Consider the following 16,437-nt stretch of genomic DNA (forward strand, 5'->3'; position numbering starts at 1 on the left):
TCGAAGGGAAAGTTAAGGGAATTTTGTGTTACTGTTTGAAAAAAAAAAAAAAGGTGCATTTTTCAATGGGCATGGGAAAACCGCAGCGCTCGGAGATGCAGCACTTTCATCTGACAGCAGTGATTTATATGATTTCCATCTTTCATTTGTGTCTTTTCTACTTCCCATGTTTCCATATTCCACACACACACACACTTGTTTCCCACTGTCCTTCTTTACTCGTATTTTTCCATCTCTGTGCTCGAGCATGTTTTTTTTCTTCATGTCATGTGCTTCCATTAACAAAAAAAAAAACCCTCCCGCTCGTCATATTGCCGAAAAAGTCACAACTCTGCTGTTAGATATCATGATATCATGTCCATCTGGTTTATTCTTTAAATGCATTAATCCATGCAGCCATGCTGCAACACATCGCAGGAATCATGCTTCCATTCATTCTTTAAAATGTTGTTAATCTTTTCAGAGCAGTTATGGGTTTGAACTCTTGTCACAGACCTGTTTTTTTGTACTAAATGTCTGTTGTTGATGTGTAGAAAGTTACAGTTTGTTCTTTGGTGTATATTTCTGACAATAATAAACCAAATGTAGATATTACAAAGTCACACCAGGAAGTTATTTTGGTGTCACAGTCTGTCAGACATCTGACCCGAGTAAAAGTTAGGCCAAATCTGGCACTACAGCGGGTGTTGGAGGCGTGTTGTTTGAGGTACCGGTGAGATAATGAAATAAGATCCAGGAAGTTGAGTTGGAGTTACAGATTAATGCATTTAAGGATTTATCAGAAGCAGCGGGTTTGTTGAACTCATAGACAGGAATTTACATCTCTGGGAAGTTATCAGCTGGTATATCTTTCGTGGTGATGATCGGGAGGTAAACAGCCGACCACGGCGGTCACGTTAGAAAGTAATCCACCAGGAATGTGCGGTTGTATGATTGGCTGATGCAGCGGGACATTGGGTTGTGTTCTGGTAAAGAGCCCCATGTGGTCTCCATCCCTGCAGCGTAAACGTCACTGCTACGTGTGTTCAATTTGTTCAATTGTTCAATCGATTCCTCATTTACTGCTTCATTTGTTGGTTCAATAATTCGTCCGTTCGTTCAGTCGATCAGTCGTTCAATTTAATTTTTTGTACACTGGATTGTTGTTTGTTTGTTTGTTTGTTGGATCGACTTTCATTAATTAAATACATTGTTTATTGGTTTGTTTGTTGGTGTACACTGTATGTTCACATGATCAATTTGTTTATTCACATGATTCGTCCATTCATTAGTTTGTGCTCGGTCGGACTGTGTGTGTGTGTGTGTGTGTGTGTGTGTGTGTGTGCACGAGCATGTGTGTGGACAAACTGATGATGTCACAGCGGTGTAAGTGTGTTAATGTATTTGCACGTTTGGGAAGTGAAAAATGCAAAAAAAAAAAAAAAAAAGTTGGTTTTGCCAAAATAACTGAGAAGCAAGTTTCTGCTTGATGAGCTGAAAATGTGCTAAATGCAGCATGAACACACACACACACACACACACACACACACACACACACACACACACACACACACACGGTTAATATGTAGTGTTTCATTAAGTGTTTCATTAAGATTTCATTCTCTCTCTCTGCGGGTGTTCTTGTTAAACACTTTTAACACCCGGCCAAAAGTATGTAGACACCTTTCATGTTTCTGGCAACACGTGACAGTGACACCGTTAACGACGAGACAAGTTCTCAATTACATATATGTGGAGGAGATATTGCAGAAGAAGAAGACGTAACACGATGACATCATTAAAGAGCGACAGTCGAATCTCTAATGATGGAAAACCATGTCATCATTCACTCCTTTGAAACTCTTTTTAAAGATATTTCAACATGTTCTTTGTGTTTCTATTCAGGTTTTTTTTGTGCACAAATTGCAAATGCAAATAAAAACAGGTGGATGGAAACACACTTACCGCCTCCACTCTTCAGACTTTATCACCATCAACGCTGACTGATGAGGTCTGGCTGATGCTGGATGAGGTTGAGGTCAAGTTCTTCCACAGCTAACTGGGAAAACCATTTCTTTATGGAGCTGGTTTTTGTGTGCAGGGAAGTGTCATGTGGAAATAGGAAAGAGAGAGAGAAAAAAACAAAACACACACAAAATCTTGGACAAGGGGGGGGGGGGGGTGTCCACATACTTTTGGCCATGTTGTCGGAGTGTTATGAAAAGAGAACTGGAGGTGGAGAAATAGACAGAAGGCAGAGAGAGATTCTTGGCTGTCGATGTTTTCCACGTTCGAGCCAATAACGCTCATTAAACTGAAAAATTAAAACTCAAACAGAAAGTTAAAGAAACAGAGAGAAAGAGAGAGAGAGAGAGAGAGAGAGACAGAGGAAGGGAGGGGAAGTGTGTGTGTGTGTGTGTGTGTGTGTGTGTGTGTTTAATGTATTTTCCATACCCTACCAGCAGCCTCAGGCCAAACCGAGCGGTTCACACACACTCGTAAAGTTCCCAGCAGCACCAAACCACAGCACACACACACACACACAAACACACACACACACACACACAGAGGTTAGCGGTGTACGCTTTGCTTTTTGGTGACAAGAACATAACCCATATGTGTGTGTGTGTGTGTTTGTGTGTGTGTGTGTGTGTGTATTGCTGACCAGTAGATAAACTGTAGGTTTTAACGGTACAAGAACAGGAAACTGTAAATGTTTTAGTGTGATGAGAGACGACAGAGGACCAAGAAACTCTGGAGGAACTCAGCAACCGTTTCTCAAACACTGTGAGACTCTCCTTTAAAAAACGTTTGTCTTTATTATGCTCAGAAAGAATAATGTCTTTGAGAAATGAGAGAAAAGTATCTACAGTTTTTTGGACTCGGCACCTGGACGTGAAAGATGAGCGCGTCAGTCCCTCCAGGAATTCGCAGCTTTTTTTGTGATTATTGTGGCTAAAAATGATTTATTTCGCAGCGGCTTTTTCTCAAAAATTGCGACACGACTTTTGATGTTTTATGTGCTCTTTTTGTGGTAAAAATTACGGGAATTGGGGAAAATTGCATGCAAAGGAAAATAATGCAATTTTTTTTTAACTACTACCAATATAATGACTTCCTTCAGTAAAAAGCATACTGCATATCACAGAAACAACAATATATCAGTGGTAATTTTTTTAATTTATTTTTTGAACGAGAACCATGGGCTCAAAGTTATATAAAAAAAGAAAATACTGTACTTGAGTTCCATTTATAGGCTTTTATTAAATAAATTTTCACCTCAACATTAGCACCAAATAAAAGTCAATAATGCTACTAAAATAAATCCATTACCATAAATATATCGTTTCATTTCCAAAGTGCCCATTTTTATGTTTGAGGTGGATTATGTCTGAACAACATCGACTTTTCATTCTTCTGACAAACTGAATTCAAACCAGCTGTGAGCTGCAATGAGACAAGTTACCACGCCATGCAATGGGACATTAAGTCCACATCACAAGCAGTCTGTTGATTTCATGCAGAAAAGTTGCAGTAATTCTGCAAAATTTGCAAGCTCTCGCAAATACTGCAGAGATTTCTTGAATTTGTGTTAATTATTGCAATTGCAAAATCGTGATTTCGTGGAGGGACTGAAATGTTTTCTGCACACTGATTGAACTCAGGAACTAAATCTGCATTTGGATGAGAAGAAGCAGAAACTAAGATTACTGTCTTCTACTGGTCCTTTATGCAGCCCCTCAGTTCAGCCTCTGTCTGAAACAGGCTGGTTTAGCTCCTGTCTCTTTAAGGCCCCACCTCCTAATGAGCCCACTCTGTTCTGATTGGTCAGCTTCAGGAAGCTTCCTCCGGCTCCAGAGGCTACGTAAACAAATTATAGCAGCAGGATTTCACTTATTTTTCTCTTTCTTTACTCTAAATGTCAACTTTTCAAATCCATCTGTACATGTTGAAGCCCTGACTTTTGACTTGCAGGGAGCATTTTTACGTACGTTCACCTCACGTTTTGGAACTCTGACCATGTTTAACATCCAACATCATAACAGGATATAAATAACAGAAAATCATAGAAAAAAACAACATGATATGCCCCCTTAAAAATTAGTTAGAGCCGACAGAAAATTGTCATCTTTGCTGCCATCAGTGTATTTTTTATTCATACAGCCCAATTTTACAAATCACAAATTTGTCTCAGGGGGCTTTACAATCTGTACAGCAACACAACATCCTGGATCCTTAGACCCTTGAGTCGAATAAGGAAAATCTCCCCAAAAAACCCTTAAGCATGGAAAAAATGAAAGAAAGCTCAGGATGAGCAACAGAGGAGTGATCCTTCTCCTAGGACAGACAAACAGGAAATAGATGTTGTTTACAGAATAAATCAAAGAAGCAAAATGACAAAAAAACATTATAGAAAAGCAGGATGTGTTTGTTCAACCTGCGTTCTGTGTTTTAATTCAGTTGATTCACCATATAATCTTTCTCATTTACATATTCTTTTATTTCTGTTGTCAGACAACAGAGTGAGGATGATATTGTCATTTAATTGTGAACCATAAACTCTGCCAGTTAATCAGGAATCATTCACACGATGCTGTGCTGCACCGCTCTGCTGTGTGTTCCGGTTTATTGACATGTCAAATGATTAATCACGGAGAAGATCTGAGGCGACATTAAGTCCAGCTTACATCATTGTTTTGCAGAAAGCTTGATTTTTACGCACTGAAATACTGTTTTGGGGCGAGAGAAACACGGTTTTAGTCCAGACGGAGGCTTGAAACGGAGAGAAGATGAATATTTACTGCGCTGTGTTGTCGACTTCCCAACTATTTAGAAATAAAAACAGCAAGAGAATCCCTTCTGCTCTGTTCACAAGAGTCTGCAGATGCATGTGGTTGATTTCGTGACTCTCAGTGTCCTCCAGTGATTTAAACAATATCTCAGAGGCTTTTCCACACAAACAGGAACAAACTTCGGGTGGTAAATGACTGATTAGTTGTAATTTGTTGTCTTGTTTTTGGAAAAGTAAATTTTACAGTATGTGCTGTTGTTCAGCTGTAATTCATAAAGTGTTTATCAACCTTTAACAGGAATAATCTTAATTACGGTTGATTACATTCAGACCACAAAGAATCCCTGCAAGCCTCAATAATTTCCATCTGAGGTTTGAAAGCATCGGTGCAATTTAGCAAACAGAGAATGAGCAGAAAAAACATTTTGTGCATCCAAATATGTCATGAAGTTTGTTTCCATCCACCTGTTTTTATGCATCAATTTGTGAATAAAAAAAAAAAAACCCTGAGTGGAAACACGGGGAAACGGGACAAAAAGTCAAAACACCATAAAAAAAAAAAAAAAATTGTTTCCTAATTGTGTAAAAGTAACTGTGTGGATAAAAAGCAAATATAAACAGACTTAGTGAATAAATGATGATGTACATGAAGACTTAAACACATCACTGAAGAGCTGATGAAACTAATACATGAAACAAACAGAAATGTCATATTTCCATCACACTTTCCACATGATTTTCCATTGCTTGAGCTTTGACTGATGCTCTTTTCCCCCATTAAGTTCTCTTCTTCTGCAGTATTTTTAATGGCACCAACTGGAGAATTTGCGCCTGTTTATCTCCTGATAGTCACAGTAGAGGATGGATTTTTCTGGAAATTTCGTTAGAATTTGTGTTACATTTGGATGAAAGCTTCACCCTGTGACACACATCCTCCTGTGCTGGACGCAAGTTGCCAAAGACAAAGAATATTAAAGACACAAAGCAGTATTTTGATTATATTATAGTATATTTTTATAATTGCAAATATAAATGAATAAAAAGAGAAGTTTAATAGTCAGAAAACTTGTGTAACAAACCAGACACAAAACAAAAACACTGCTACGTGGGAGGAAAATTGATTAACTGAGACTAAGATGATCATTTACGGTCATTTATCTTGATTTTTGACAACTTTCTACTTTCATGGCAGCGAAAGCGAGTTCAATTAAGCTGAGTGCTGAGACTGAAGGTGATTTAGAGACGCGTGGAAAGTCGGAGATTAATGTTGATTTAGTGGAAAATCGAGACTGAGGTTTCGTTTCTCAGATTCTTACGCAAAAGAGAGAGATTCAGATTTGATTTAGAGAGACACAAAGAGAGATGTTGTGTGAGTCCGTTGTCAACCGATGATGATTAAAATCACGTCTTCGGCGCCACGTTTTCATGATGATGTGACGTTTAATTCGTACCGCAATCACCCAAAAAACTATCCCGTCAGTCCTCCTCCTCCCTGCGGTTATACCTCCTGAGAGATGGATAGAGAGAGAGAGAGAGAGAGAGAGAGAGAGAGAGAGAGAGAGAGAGAGATACAGTAGAAACATGGAGAGAGAGGTCAGAGGAGGGGTTGCTCCGTACATATTTCATAACAGAACGTGGGCGTGTGCTGCTGCTGAGGACGATCCAGATTTTATCAGCCAGACTGCTGTCCGCCCCTCATCGCTCTTTTCGTCTCATTTATTCGCTTTCTTTTCTTCGGTTGTCTTTTCTCCGTGATCTGCTTCTTCTCTTTTCTTATCAGTGCCGACAGAAGTAGTGATAGTTAAAGTCCTGCATTCAAAATCTGACTTAATTATCCCTCCCAGACATGTTTTAAGATATATACAAATCATCTGCTTGGAATAATAATAATTTGTGTCTGTTTTTTGTCCTGGAAAAGGTTAAATTATCTTGTTAAAAATTCTCAAAACTTCTGCTGTTTCTCCCTCATTAAAAGAGAGAATCTCTGAATATGTAAACGTTCATGTCAAAAGGTTTTCCTGTTGGACACCAGACGTCTCTTACTTCACTGTGAAGTCCATTCTCAGTGTATGTTCGCTGGAAGCTTCAAGTTTCCACATACTGGACTTCTATTGGCTCCTAATTAGCTGTGATGTCACAAATCCTGCTCATAGCACGAGTATTAGATGACAGAATGTGTAATAACTGTATTTAAGTATATATAGTAGCCAGCACGCAGTAACTGTTATATTTTCTACTTTAAAACATGTGTTGTGAGGAAAAATCACACTTTTTACTGGTATAATATGTGTATCACAGACATAATAGTTCCTGAGGACATCATCTCTGATAATAAACCTCCATAAATCTGCAGAACTTGCCTGAGAATCATCATGTTTTTAAGTTTTCTTCAGTATCAAAGTAATCCAGTGATAGTTGTGTCTGTACATCCATGGTTACACTGCAGACATGATCTACCAATAGCTAATTGTTTTTATTTGTCTTAACTTTGTCAGATGGGGGGGCCACAGTGTCACACTTTGAAAAACCCTCATATAGAGGAAGTAGACAAGCTGCCATCACTGCTTCAGCACCTCACTCATAAACCTGCATATAAAACTGTGATGTTTGTTGGGGATTTCGATTTTTAAAGTGTTTTGTCAAGAAATCTGTCCTCTGGTGTCTTGGATATTCACTTTTAAACATTAAACACAAACAAGGCATCACTCTGTCCTCTCCTCCTCCTCCTCCTCCTTCTCCTTCTCTCTTTGATCATTCCTCTCCTCACCTCTCCGGTCATCTCTGGCTTTCACCTCCTCCCCTCCTCCTCTCCCACCTCGGATGCCACTCTCAATTATCTTCTAGTGAAAGACAAGAGGATGAGGAGAGGGAGGAGTGCAAACACCTGGGAGAGTGAGTCAGCGTTCACCTGCGGAGAGAGAAAGAGAGAGAGAGAGTTCAGTTCTTCTCGCTCGGCCGCTCGCTAACAAATATGTCACCTTGTTCTAACCTGTGATTAAAATGCTCCGACTGAGCTGATCACTGCTAATTTAAATGTCACAGTGTTGTGTTCAGGTGCATCATTAGGTGTTTGTTCTAAACGATGCTGGACGGGGACAGAACGCTCTTAAATTTAAACACATGTTTCCTAAAGTAGTATGTAGAGTGAGACTCTGTAATTAGCATTACTGCTAAACAGTAGCTTAGCATTAATCTATAGTGCTAATGCTGCATTCATGTCATATAGGAGATATCATAATTATGAGTTTCAAACTTGTAAAATCATGGCAACATCCAGGTTGTAATTACAACCAGGAAATTTTTATATATCCAACTTACATAAATATGGACGCCTCATGTCTGCTGAAGTCCATCGTTCAAGGAGATTGAACCCACATTTCCTGGATATGGTGTTGTATTGTTAATGCACAGTATTTTTAACCCTCACTATAGAAAAAATGATAGATGGCATCTGTCACTCAAACATAACTATAGGTTGTGTTTATGGCAACTGAAATTATGACCTGTTGTGTCATTTTTCTTCTGCAGACAGTTTCCTTGATGCAAGATTTGATTTGCTGTACTGAAATAAGGTCTCCAGCTGCATAAGTGGATGATGGAGCAGTATTTCATTGAAATTATATAAAACTAGGAGACTCATAAACCAAATAATTTAAAAATATAAACACAAGACAGGTGATTTACAGTGCAGATATGTTGCTATTGTGGACAGAAAAGGGCAGTTTACTTGGACTTTAAGATGCGGTTGCAGAAAAATGTCACACAAATGAGTTAATCTTAAGCACACATATCATGTTGTCTGGTGCTGATTGGTCTTATAATGTCCGTAAAACTAATTAACGTTATCCAGATGAACCCTTAAAGTTCCATCAAGTGGAGAAAAAAAAGAAGATTGAAACCAAATCTGTAGCTAACACAGAGTTTATCCAAATACTAGACTGAGTCATTAAGCAGCATCTGTAGAGAAAATATCCCCAAAAGAAACTTGGTAAAGCCAGTCTTCACAAAACCTTTGAGGTAATTTATAAAACTCTTTAACGGCTCCTTAAAGCAGGTTTACTTTTCACAGTGCATGGATTTTATTACTTTGCGCTGCAGACAGACATTGATCACAAAGACATTCTTACATTTCATCAAACACAGGAGGCTGTTGTACCAACCGGCGTACAAAGTATAAAACTGTATTCAGCCTGTAGGAAGTAAAGTAAGGGAAAGAAAAGGGATAAAGAAAGAAAAGCAGTGGAGAGATAAGACAAAGGGCTGAAGGAGAAAGAGGAATGAATGAGGGAGGAGAGAGGAATGCTAGTGAAAGAATGTGAGAGAAACGCTAGAAAGGACAGAAAGGTGAAAAGAGAGAAGGGCAGGTTGATGGAAGCAGACTAATCTACAGGATTAGTGTCTGAGAAAGACTGAGAGAGAGGCAGAGAGGGTATTATTAGTATCTTAACGTAACTGAAAACTATCAGTTATCAGTAGAAGTATCACTAAGCTCCTTGAGTCACAGTGAAATGCCAACTGTCATGGTGTCAGATATGATGTAAAAAAGACAGCTTAAGTATACTTTTTACTTGTACCTCTCGATCGTACTTCCTGATTTCAGGGTCACAAGAACAGTTTGACCTTTGACTTTTGTGACTTTCACTCACGCACTATTGCAGCTTATGTGTTTTTCTGTTGAAAGTCTCTACAGATAAGAGCGTTTGTAAGTCTCTCAATTCGGATATCAGGGTCATAGCAGGTTGAAGAGGGGCACGAACACTTGACGGTTTCAACAGTAAAATCTCAGAAATGCAAATTAAACTAACTTTTTTCACTGCTGTGCAGTAACAGATAAGTACCCTTAGTTGGACGATACTGGAAGTTGTTATTGGCAGTCAAAGAGTGATATGAGCAGTTTTATGGGAAATACATTTTAATATCCTTTTAATATCCTCATTATCTTGCCTCTTGGGTTGGAAGTCACCGCCCCAAGTCAAGGATTTCAAGTATATCAGAGTCTCTCATGAGGAAGGGTTGGATGGAAAGTGAGTCCAACAGCTCAGTCGAGTTGTGTAAATCAGCTGCTAGCAAAGTGACCAGAGGTCACATAACTTCCAAAAATAACAGTTTAGTCAAAAGATAAATAAAGTGAACAACAAATGTGTGTGTGACTTTGTTTTATTTCTGTCTGCATAGCTGGACAAATATGTTTGTTTTAGAATTAGTAATACTCATGCAGTTTACAGTGAGAGGGAAATATCTCATTATGCTAAGCTAACAGACGTTTTTGGTCATTTAGTTTTTGGTTTAGTAATCTGAGGTATATTGTGTGTTTTTTTTCTGTGAAATGTAAAGTCTAAGGTCAGATATGTCGACCGTATTCCATATTAACTCTTTTACTCTTCAATCTAAACGGTTCAGATATTAGCATGCTAACGTTAGTTTTGTCAGTTGGTTCATTCAGCTAGCTTAGCAGCAGTTCCACCTGCAGTTAGTAGCTGTAAATATTTAAGCTGTGTCTCAAATCACATACTTCTGTTAGTACACTTTCATGTAGTACACTGTGTACACTATTTACTTAATGGCGTAGTGAGCAAATTTTGACAGGGTAGTGTTGTCGCAAATCAAACACAGCCGTTGTGCACTTACCGGAAATGACGAGCTAGAGTTAGCATTCGCGTTATCGTTCACGCTACCAAATCATTACAGACTGCTAAATTAACCCAAAAACATACTGATGGCTTATATCTGACAACAGTATAGTGGTGATTAGTGCTAAAAAACACATGTATAACTTACATTTGTATAATGTGGCGATGTTCACCGTAGTTACAACGTACCCGGCCGCCATTTCCAGTTTGAAAAGTGGTCCCTCCCCCTCCACTACGTAGCCATACTTCTCAGTGTGAACGCACTCAAAATGTTAAGTGCAAGTACAGAAGTGAAGCGATTTGAGACACAGCATTAGTAACAATTGATCTCTATGTAACAACTAGTTTGTGTGATGCAACTGGTTTTAATATAGTGACTAAACACTGATGTTATGTTATAACGAGGCTAAGTTTGAACGTATGAACAGCTGCTGTAACTGGCCTTCACCTATTGTCAAGAGCTTTGAGGATTGACCAAAAGAAATTAGATCGTGGATACACATATCTGATATATGTTTCCTATGCAGTGTGGCTGGGCTCATCCGCAGAGACACGGCGAGGTGCACAGATATCCAGACCAAGCTCAAAAAGAGATAGTTAGTTAGAGGTAGTTTGTGCATCTGATCAGGATTCCTCCTGGATGCTGTTCTTTTGAGGTTTTGCAGCATATCTTACTAGGAGAAGACGTCCGGTCATACCCTGTTTAACCTGCTGCAACCTGGACCTGGATAAGTGACAGAAAATCAATCTTGTCTTTGGTCCATCCTGTACAGTATTAGAAAGATTTCACATTTGTGCACAATGTCCCGAGGCACTTAAATATACCTCCTCTGACCTCTGTGGTGTGTCTTTCTTTTTAATGAGCGTGTCCCTGCGCCTTGTCTCCCACAAGAGAGTGTTAGGATATTCTGTCCTGCCAATGGTTTCACATTTTTCCACTGATCTATATGTGACTGTAATGCACCAAGAAAGGTAGCAATTATGCCAAGAAATGACTCCAAGTTAATAAACACTTGACTTAAAAATTGGAAGGAAGGAAATATATTCAACACATTTCAGAGAGGAAAGACTGGAACACACTAATTGATTTTCATCCTTTAATGGTGCAAACAGACAAATGTTTTGACACATATATATATATATATATATCCTTATGGTTTGGTTTATGTTGGACAAACAAAAAGGCCTCTAAAGATTTGCATATCTGAACACAAAGCTTCTATGCGGACTTAAAACATGGATTATGCTACGGCTCAACTCTGCAGCCTCATTAAAGTTCTGTGGAATGGAAAATTTATCTCCTAGAGGTGGTGATATATTGAACTCACTGCCTTGCAAAGAGGCGCACTGGATTCATATTCTCAACACAGTTGAACCCTTTGGCTTTATTGAAGCTTCCTCTAATGCCTTATATACGTTTGCTGCAGAACTTGAGCCTGATTTTATGTTATTGAAAGACAAAATGTGTATGCATGTCTTTCTGTGTTTTTCTTTATAAAGGCACCTGAACATTGGCTTTGGCATTCCCGCCCTTGTATCTATTATCCCAAGTGATACTGGGTTTAATATGCTGTTCCACCTTCTACCCAGTGACATGACCCGATGTACACCTATCCTAGGCTGACTATATATTTTTGCCTTTTTCCATTTTGACTCATGAACACACAGTATTGTCGAAACACTGCAAATCAGTCAGTATGCTCCAGTTTTTCTCCTTTAAGTTTGCTGCTCTCTGATCTGAGAAGCGTCTGATTCAGCTGCATATTGCTGGAAGACGCACAGAGAAACCCCCTTCAATTCCACAAAGTTGTTAAATCTCAAACACACACACACACACACACAATGCATTTTGGCGAGTGACACAAGATACAGAAATTGTGGCTGAATTATATCACCTTTATTTTTGCTCATTAGGTTTTTCTCTGGTTTGGTTTGGTCTCTAATTGACATGTGCCAGCACTGATCAGTGTCATCAGAAACACCTGCGCTGGTCACATTGTGCAGGTAGAAAAACCTGGTTCATCCACACTGAATAAGACGTCTATCCTGAGGCGTCCGTCTTTATGTTCAGCCATGTAATTTAATAAAAAGAGAGATTTCAGACACGTCTTTCATATATCATAGTTACTCTGTATATTTGTGTTGTACTAAATCGTCTAAGAGGAATAAATACTCACCCCTAAGCTTAAAATAAATGAGTATGAAGCAGAGCAATAATGAAAATGAGCACATGCATCTCTTCTCTATAGTCACTTATCCTGTTTGGGGTTGCAGCCTTTCCCAGAATGCTTTGGGCAAGGCGGATGGTATAGTATATCCAACACACAGACAGAGAGTTATACTTTATATACTCTTACAGGCAACTGAGAACCACTTACTAACAACATCCAATCGTTATCGCTGTAAATCTGGCTCGAGGGAATAAAATATACTCTCCTCTACGCTCTTCACTCCTCTGCTCATTTTTCATTGATCGCGGCTTCTTTTAAAAAAAAAAAAAAAAAAAAAGCCACACTGCCAGAGCTGTGGCGGTGCCAAACCTCCTGTCTCCCGCATCAGCTTGAAAAACAAAAGCCTTTTGTTTCCCCCCCATCTCTGTCAGATCGGCGGTAAATGAACAGTAGTTTGGGTTGTAGTTCGGCGCTGCCTCTGACAGAGAAGTGTACCCACATGTCGAGGTTTCAGTGCTCTGCTGCAGGAAACAAAAACTTCATTTCAGCAGCGTTTTTCAGCCGCAGCAGCTGGCTCATCACGAAATGTCATCACTCGTTTCTCTCATTTTACCAGCTGTCCTGTTGAATAGAATAAAACTTTACAAAGTGGGTGATGGACAGAATGTACAACCACAGAGTAGCTTTATTTGGACAATGGCTGATGGCAATCTCCCAGTGTACATCTGGAAGTTGATACACGTCCATTACATCACTATAATCATTCATAACATTTGAAAACACTGAAACGAGTGGATAAACCAGTCTCTTTATTTTTCTTTTTCAATGTGTCCATTTTTTTTTTTTTTTTTTTTTAAAACACCGATATGTTTCAAAACCACTTCAGTTAATAGTCACTCGACAAGGACGTCCATTGTTCTCGTTCTCATTTCAAATAACATTAAACAAAAAACTTTGCTTCCTGTATTTCTGCTAAAACAAACCTGCTGTAGTTAAATGTGATGTACTTCTGTTTTATTATGTTGAACTTCAGTAGCCTTCAGGACTTTAAAGAGGACATTTTCTGCACATTTAAAGGACTATATTTATATTTTAGGGCTCTGCTTGAATTTCTTTGCATGATTTACAGTTAAAAACTCCTTATTACTGCCCCTCAGTTCAGCCTCTGTCTGAAACAGGCTCCCGATGAGCCCACTCTGTTCCGATTGGTCAGCTCCAAGAAGCTTCTTCCGTAAACAAACTATAGTAGCAGGATTTCACTTCTTTTTCTCCTTCTTTGCTCCAAATGTCAACTTCTCAAATCCATCCCTACATAACGGAGCTGAATCAGATGTGAAATATGAGAGTGGAAAACATGAACAACACATGGAAAAACACCTTAGCAGCAACCTTAGCAACAAAGACTACAGAACGGATGGACATTTGTAGGCATGCGTGAACAATCTGACGCCATCACAAGCAGGAAGTAGAGGTAACTTTGCAAACGAAGTATTCAGAGCAGGTTGAAGTGAAAAATGTTAAAAAAAAATGTGGTAACAATATGGTCTGCACTGAGCATTTCACAGATTTACACACTGAAAAACAACATAAAATAGTCATTTTGACTTTGGCGAAAGAAATTAATCAATTTTAAGACATCTTTGTCAGCTTTGGTGATTACTTTTGACAATTTATAAACAAATCAATCTGATATATGATAATGAATATAATTGTTAGTTCACAGTGGTCACCAGTAGAAGGTTAAGGGTAAACATATAGAAAGACAGTAACGTCAATAAATGTATTTATTCACTTTTGCTGCAGGACTGAATGTTGAAGAAAAGAGTCTGAAGACTTTCAAATGTCTCTCACCTGTCAGTCTTACTTGTGCTCTCTAATAAAGACGAAGTGCCTCAAAATTAATATTTGAAGTGCTTATTTGATTATACAGATATTCTTCAATAACTGCTGAAAAAATTGTGCGTCAAGGTGGAATGAAGGCTGCAATTATAAAAGATGAAGACTGCTGAAGAGTGCTGGGACAAATCATACTCTGTCAACTGCGAGTAAAGCCAGTAATTAACAGCTCCACACACACACACACACACACACACACACGCTCTCTCTCAGCGCCGGTCATTAGCCTCGACCTCTGAGCTTGTTGACGTGTTTCGGAGCCGTCGGTTGTGTCGCAGGATTCTTTAGGTGTCAGAAAATGTCGAGGAGGAGGAGCGAATTAACTGAAGCGAATGAAAGCGGTGACACACACACACACACACACACAGAAGCTTATAAAACAGCAGGCCATCCCAGTAGCCTGCGCCCAACCTGAGCTCACCGCTCGCTTCATACAAAACAACCATGCACACACGAGCCGACGAAACACTCACACACACTCACACACACAAAACTGAAAGCTGAAACAGTGTTTGTTGAGTCATCTCTGCTCTGGATTTATTTGGTCCGTGAAGAGTTTTATTGAAGCAAATTACTGGCTGATGATGTTGTTTTGTGCAGAAACTGTAGACGTCTGTGAGTGACCTGCAGTTTTCTCTTGATATATTCTTCTTCTGTGTATATTTGCTTTGTTCAGTTGCCAAAACTCCACCTTGATGCTTGTTCCCCAGAGGATTAACGCTGTGTTTGTCATATCGGAGTAATTAAGAGAAAATCTGTCGTTCATGGTGATTTAAACCCAAATTCAATCGATGTAGTGTTATATTGTCAGTGCACAGTATTCTTAACCTTCACTCCAACATGTAGCAGCGTGTTTGGTTCGGATCTCAACCTGCTTCTTCTTTGTTGAAACAGGAAAATGTTTCAAAGACATTAAACGGCTCCTTATGGAGTTTCTCTCATCTATAACACAGAGAGGGAATCTAGAGTGACACGTGTGTGAGGAGAGGATGCACACACACACACACACACACACCTACACACACACCTGTTCTTATGCTCAGCACGACTTATTTGCCTGCAGTGTCTGTTCTGCATTATGTCAATTAGCTAAACCTCTGGGACTCGTCTCTCTGCTGTGTTTGTCTCACACACACACACACACTAAAACACACATTAAAATACACACACACACACACACACACAGGCACACACCTATTGAACCTTCGTCTTCTTCCCCAATATTTGACTCTGTCTGACATCTGTTCTCCTCCACACATTAAATGTAAATGTGAGGTGGTGACGTCTCCTTCTCTCTGCTCCTTCCTTTTCCAAAAAAAGTATTTCCTTAATTTTCTTTCCTGACATGTTTAGTCCTCTCTCTTCTTATTTCATTTCATTCTTTCCTTTCCTTCCCCATATTTCCCTCCACTTTCCTCTCCTGCCCCCATCTTTCCTCATTTCCTTCCCTCTTATTACATTTCATTTTCAATCAAAGTTTCCTCTCCTGGCCATGTTTCCTTTCCCCTCGTTTTCCTTCCTCTCTTTCCTTTCATGTCCTCTTCTCTACTCTACTCTTCTTTCCTTTTCTTTCCTCTCTCCACATTTTCTTTCCTTCTGCTTGCTCCTCTGACACTCTTAAATTCTTTTTCAGCTCTCCCCTCCAAACATCTTGCTTCCTCTCTTCTTGTTTCCTCTCCTCTTCTCTCGTTTCCTCTCTCCTCTCTTCTTGTTTCCTCTCTCCTCTCTTCTTGTTTCCTCTTCTCTTGTTTCCTCTCCTTTTGTTTCCTCTCCTCTCCTCTTATCTCCTCTCCTCTCCTCTCTTCCCCTCTCCTCTCCTCTCGTCTCCTCTCCTCTCCTCTCCTCTCCTCTCCTCTCCTCTCCTCTCCTCTCCTCTCCTCTCCTCTTATCTCTTCTCCTCTCCTCTCCTCTCGTTTCCTCTCCTCTCCTCTCGTCTGCTCTCCTCTCCTCTTGTTTCCTCTCCTCTCCA

General features: G+C 39.4%; 1 protein-coding gene and 1 long non-coding RNA gene across 12 annotated transcripts in view; one reads left to right on the top strand and one right to left on the bottom strand.

Moving 5' to 3' along the window:
* The window catches only part of adgrg6 (adhesion G protein-coupled receptor G6), a 132,472-nt gene that overhangs the window by 18,589 nt on the left and 97,446 nt on the right, over positions 1 to 16,437 (top strand). The gene's annotated exons all lie outside the window — the stretch shown is intronic.
* Positions 4,150 to 10,588, bottom strand: LOC122999611. 2 transcript variants are annotated; one of them, XR_006407787.1, is made up of 3 exons: positions 10,550 to 10,588; positions 7,539 to 7,679; positions 4,150 to 6,278 (listed from the first exon to the last, which is right to left on the bottom strand). It is a non-coding gene; the product is annotated as an uncharacterized LOC122999611 (long non-coding RNA). The 2 variants fall into 2 exon arrangements; XR_006407786.1 differs by lacking the exon at positions 10,550 to 10,588 and adding an exon at positions 8,090 to 9,906.

The sequence above is a fragment of the Thunnus albacares genome, chromosome 16 (genome assembly GCF_914725855.1).
Source record: "Thunnus albacares chromosome 16, fThuAlb1.1, whole genome shotgun sequence".
Lineage (NCBI taxonomy): Eukaryota > Metazoa > Chordata > Actinopteri > Scombriformes > Scombridae > Thunnus > Thunnus albacares.